Here is a 6,000-nt window from a genome sequence, read left to right as displayed (position 1 = left end):
CTGTCTGGCGAGGGGTCATTGGGTCCCTTAGTGCTCTAAGGAGACAGGTGGCCTCAATACATCAGTTCAGGGAGAGGAGAGGCTGGTTCATAGGCTGGGCCCTATCCCAGGTCATGGAGGCATTGAATCACAAGAAGCTAGGACACCACCAGCAGTGAGGCCAGATGCCCATGGGGGCTGTCCTCTGGCTTCTACACGGACAGCCCTCTGATGAAGTACAGAGAGAAAGAGAGAGTAGAGTGGCCCAAACTGTTCACATGATGTCCTACTGATGCTGATGGCATGGTTGCTGGGGGTCACTTTGAATTTCCAGGCAGAGGCTCCTGTTCCTCAATCCAGACACATTGTTCTTCAGAATTTCAGGACAGAGATTCTGGCTGAGGGTTTCCTGGCTATTCTCAGGCCAGATAAACAGAGAGGCCTGCAGGACCAAGGCCCTGAGGGTACCAAGCACAAGCAGACAGCAAGGCTGGCCTTGCACAGATTCACCCAGCTTTGGGGCCTGAGGAAAGAGGTGCCTTTGACAGAAGTGTTACGAAGGTGAATCTCAATGGAGTAAACCCAGAGGATCATGTTTCCATGGTGATCGTTAAGTGCAGGACCTGATCACCTGCCCTGGGCTTGCGCAGCAGCCTAAGACCTGAAACTCAGAGCAGTCTAGAGCTCACATGGCCCCCCACTACATGGGCCTTCTTGGCCTCTGTGCTGCTGGGCATCAACGCAGGATCCCCTGGTCCACTATCTCTCTACTCTCCTGGCCACCTCCTCTCCCCTCACGCCTCCTCCTCTCTGAGAAGTGAGAGGCAGCAGACAAATTCTGAGGCCTCTGCCTGCCTGCCCAGTGCACAGAGCTTTCTCTCCTGTCCCAAGAGCAGGAGGTCCCTCCTTGGGGTATGACCCATCCTCCACTGGGGCACCCATTTTCCCCACCATCCACTCAGGGACATTGCTCCCTGGTTCTCCCTCCTCTGCATCATCAATTTTTCATTCCTACCAGATCACTCCTGTCAGCAGACCATGTTGTCATTATTTCCACTTTTAAATCAATGCTGTCTTCTCCTGTCACCTAGGGTGGAGGAGCAGAGGCCAAACTAATCCTCCATCCTGAAGTTATAACACAACCAGACAAACTAGGTAAGCAACAGGACGTCAGATGAAGAACAGTGGTCCCTGGGAGGTGGAAAAGAGATGAGGTAAGCCCTACTATAGGCCACTCCCTGCCTGAGAGCATTCAAGGGTACAGAGCAGACAGGGGAACCTGGCAGAATAGAGAGGACTCCCTGAGTTCAGGACATGGGGCTGGAAGTCCAGGGAGCAAGACAACTAGAGTGTTCAGGACAGAGGACCGAAAAGGAGACTGCTGCCGATTGTGAGCCCTGGCGATCTGCAGGAGGTCTGCCCAAGAATTCAGCACAAGCCTGTGAAGCCCTACCTAACGGAGCAGAGAGCTGTGCCTGGTGCCCTCCCAGGGTTCCCCCCAGCCAGACTGGAACCTTAGGACTCACTAAGCATAGGGCAGAGTACTCAGAGATTAGCCTGGACTGAGCACTGCTCCAAACCCACCTGACACATCATAAAAGCAAGACCCAGAAAGGTCCAATGACTTCTCAGCAAGTCATTTCTGTAATTGCGTCACAGAAATGAGCTCAAGAATTTTTGCAAGAATAAAAAAATATCAAGCATCAACATGCTAAAAGTCACAGTAGTTGGCAGCCAATTACAATGACCTTGCATTGTAGCAAGAAAACACATCCCCTAAAGAAGAGAACCAGGTCTAGTCCAGGTGACCCGCACAGAGCTTTTTGTGTAGGTCAGAAGCAGCATCTGCCTGGGAAGCAGCCCATCCCCCTCATCAGAGAATTAGCTCCACACAAGAGCATGAGGACAAAGGGTGGGAGTGGGGAGGAGGTTATTAAATACAGAAAAGAGCCAAGGGAAAAAAAAATTCTCATTTCGACATCCTCTTCCAGGAACATTTCTTTTTCAGCAAAAGTGCATGAAAGGGTTTTCATACTTGCTCTAATCTCAGTCTTCTTTTCTATTTTCCTCCTTATGGTGAAATATAATATATACCCAGAAAATGTTTAGAATATAAATATTAACTTAGCAAGTTATTGCAAAGCAAATCCCTTTGTAGCTACCACTCAGATCAGATGCATCCTAATCCCGGCCCCCTCCTCGGATTTCTGCCACCTGGCATTCCCAGGAAGATTAATACTTGAACCTGAATCGTAGTTTGCCACAGAAGCAGGCACGCTTAAATGGTGAGGGTGAGATCTTCATGTCTGTGAAATGTGTGTCAATGGAATCATCCAGAGTGTGTATGGTTTTAGATCCAGCTTCTTAAATACTATAGACTGGGTGACTCAAACAACAAATGCTTATTCGTACACTTTTGAAGGTGGAAATTCTGGGACCAGGGTGCCAGTGTGGTCGGGGTCTGGTGAAAGCGATCTTCCTGATTTATAGATGGGTGTCTTCTTCCTGTGTCCTCACATGGCAGAGGGAGGGAGAGGAAGGAAAAGCAAGATTTTTTTTCATTTTGTATTAAGGCACTAATCCCACATGAGGGCTCCACTCTTATGACCTAATCACGTCCCAAAGGTCTCATCTCCAAATACTATCACATTGGGAACTGGGGTTTTAACATACAGATTCCGGGTACAAAACCAGTGAGTCCACAGCAGGTGCTATGATCAAATATTGCTAAGAACATATTTGCATGTGCATTTGGCCACAAAACACATGCGTACTAGTAGGTATATAGCCCCTAGTAGAATTGCAGTCTCGTGGGTGTGCAAATCTTCAGCTTTAGGAGACACTGCCACACCATTCTCCAAAGTGATTATACCTCCAGCAGTGTTATGAGTTCCTGGGACTTCACATACTTACCAACACCTGGTACTATCAGTCTTGTTGGTGTATGGAGCTAACTCACTGTGATTTTAATTTGCAGGTGAACGAACATTTATATGTTTACTGTCCATTTGGATATCCTCTCTTTCGAAGTGCCTGTTCAAACATTTTGCTCATTTTTCCATTTTACTCCCTGCTCTCTTCTTATTGATTTTCCAGGTGTACTTTATATATTCTGGCTATGAGCCTTTGCCGTTATATATATTGCAAATATCTTCTTCCACTCTCTGACTTAATGTTTTACTCTCTTAATAGTATCATTTGATAAAGAAAAGTTTCTTAATTCTAATGAATTAAAATAATCCAGCATTTCCTTTACCATTAGTGCTCTTTGGATCTTGTTTAAGAAACCTTTCTCTAAGCCAAGATCATGAAGCTATTCTTCTATATTTTCTTCTGCAACTATCTTGTTTGGTTTTCATCTTTTTAAAAATTTTGTTAAAATATGGGCCCCCTGGTGGCTCAGTTAGTTAAGTATCCAATTCTTGATTTCGGCCTAGATCATGATCTCATGGTTCACAGGATAAAGCCCCACGGCAGGTTCTGCACCAACAGCAGGGAACCTGCTTGGGATTCTCTCTTTCCCTCTCTCTCTGTCCCTCCTCTAAGTTCTTTCTCTATATAAATAAATAAATAAATAAATAAATAAATAAATAAATAAAATTGCATTACAGTATACATAGCATAACATAAAATTTACCACTTAAGTCATTTTTAAGTGTACAGTTCAGTGGTGTTAGGTTCATTCACATTGTTCAGCAACCTACACATGCCTCATATAATGAAATTATATAGTATTTGTCTTTTTGTGGCTAGCTTATTCCACTTAGCATAATGTTCTCAAGTTTCATCCATGTTATAGCATATGACAGGATTTGCTTTTTTTTGAGACAATAATATCCCCCTGTATGTATATACCACATTTTCTTTTTTTTAATGTTTTTTAAAATTTATTTTGAGAGAGAGAGAGAGAGAGAGAGACCAAGCGGAGGAGGAGCAGAGAGAGAGAGAGAGGAGAGAGAGAATTCCAAGCAGGCTCCACACTGTCAGTGGGGCTGGAACTCAGGAACCATGAGATCATGACCTGAGCCCAAACCAAGAGTCAGATGCTTAACTGACTAAGCCATCCAGGCATCCTGTATACCACATTTTTTCCTTATCCATGCATCTGTCAGTGGACATTTAGGTTGCTTCTAACCCTTGGCTATTGTGAATAATATACTACAATGAATGTGGATGTGCAGATAGCTCTTTCAGATCCTGTTTTCAATTCTTTTGGATATATCCCGAAGCTGGATCATATGGTAATAGGGTAATTCTTTTCTCAATTTTTTGAGGAACCACCATACCATTTTCCACAGTGACTGCACCATTTTACATTCCCATCGACAGTGCACAAGAGTTCCAATTTCTCCATGTCCTCACCAACTCTTGTTTTTTCTGTTTTCTTGATAGTGTCCATCCTAACAGGTATGAGTTCATCTCTCATTGTGGTTTTTATTTGAAATTCCCTGATGGTTAGTGACGGCATTCCATAGGTTGCCATTTCATTCCATTGTGTTTTTTTTCCCTTTGCTGTGCAGAAGTTTCTAAGTTTGATGCAGTCCCATTTGTCTATTTTTGCTTCTGTTGTCTATACTTTTGGCATCATACCCAATAAATCATTGCCAATCCAATGTCATGAAGTTTTTCCCCTATTTTTCTAGGAGTTAGTTGTATAGTTTTACAACTTTACCTAGTCTTACATTTAGGTCTTTAATTCATTTCTAGTTAATTTTTGTATATGGTGTGAGGTAAGGGTCCACCTTCATTCTTTTGCATGTGGATATCCAGTTTTCCCAACACAATTTTTTGAACTGATTATCCCTTCCCCCATTGTGTGTAACTTTAGCACTGTTACCAGAGATCACTTGACCCTATACATGAGGGTTTATTTGAGGGGATCTCCTTTGTGTTCCATTGGTCTATATGTCTGTCTTCATGCCAATACCATACTGTTTTTATTTCTGTGGCTTTGTAATGTTTCAAAATCAGGAAGTATGAGACCTCCAGCTTTGTTTTTATTATTCAATAGTGTTTTTGCTATTCAAGGGTCTTTAGAGATTCCATGTGAATTTTAGGATTTTTTTCTATTTCTGAAATAGGGATTTTGACAGCAATTGTGTCAGAATTTTGATAGTATTTGCAATGAATCTGTAGATTGCTTTGAGTAGATTTAAGAGTCTGTAGATTGTTAAAATGGACATTTTAACAATATCAAGTCTTCCAGTCCATGAATATAGGATGTCTTGCCATTTGTTTATTTTCTAATTTCTTTAAATAATGTTTGATAGTTTTTAGTGTACAAGCTTTCCACCTCCTTGGTTAAGTCATTATTTTTGAGACTAATGTAAATGAGATTGTTTTCCTCATTTCCTTTTTGGATTGTTCATTGTTAGTGTATAGAAATGCAGCAGAAATGTATAGAATGATTGGTGTGTGTTGGCTTTGTATCATTCCACTTTGCTGAATTCATTAATTAGTTCTAAAGGGTGTTTTTTTTGTGTGCATGTGGAATCTTTAGGATTTTTTACATAAAAGATCATGCCATCTGCAAACAGAGATAATTTTACCTCTTCCTTTTCAAACTAGATTGCCTTTTATTTCTTTTCCTTGCCTAATTTTCCTGGCTAGAACCTCCAGTACAATATTGAATAGAAGTGCCTAGAGCAGATTTCCTTGTTTTGTTCCTAATCATAGGAGAAAAGCATCCAGTCTTTCACTATTAAGAATGATGCTAGCTGTGTGGGTGTGTCATAGATGCCTTTATCAGGTTGAGGAAGTTCCCTTCTGTTCCTACTTCATTGAATGTTTATTCATGAAAGGGTGTAGAATTTTGGCATATGATTTTTGAGATGTTCATGTGCCTTTGATTTTTAGTCAATTAATATGATGCATTATATTCATGAATTTTCAGACATTAAACCAACCTTGCATCCCTGAAATAAATCTCAGTTGGTCTTGGGTATATAATTCTTTTTAAATGTTACTAAATTTGAACCCAATATATATAGGCTTATTTTTGAACTATCTATTCTATTACAT

Source organism: Neofelis nebulosa, chromosome 7, assembly GCF_028018385.1.
Source record: "Neofelis nebulosa isolate mNeoNeb1 chromosome 7, mNeoNeb1.pri, whole genome shotgun sequence".
NCBI lineage: Eukaryota > Metazoa > Chordata > Mammalia > Carnivora > Felidae > Neofelis > Neofelis nebulosa.
This window is presented reverse-complemented; position numbering follows the sequence as displayed.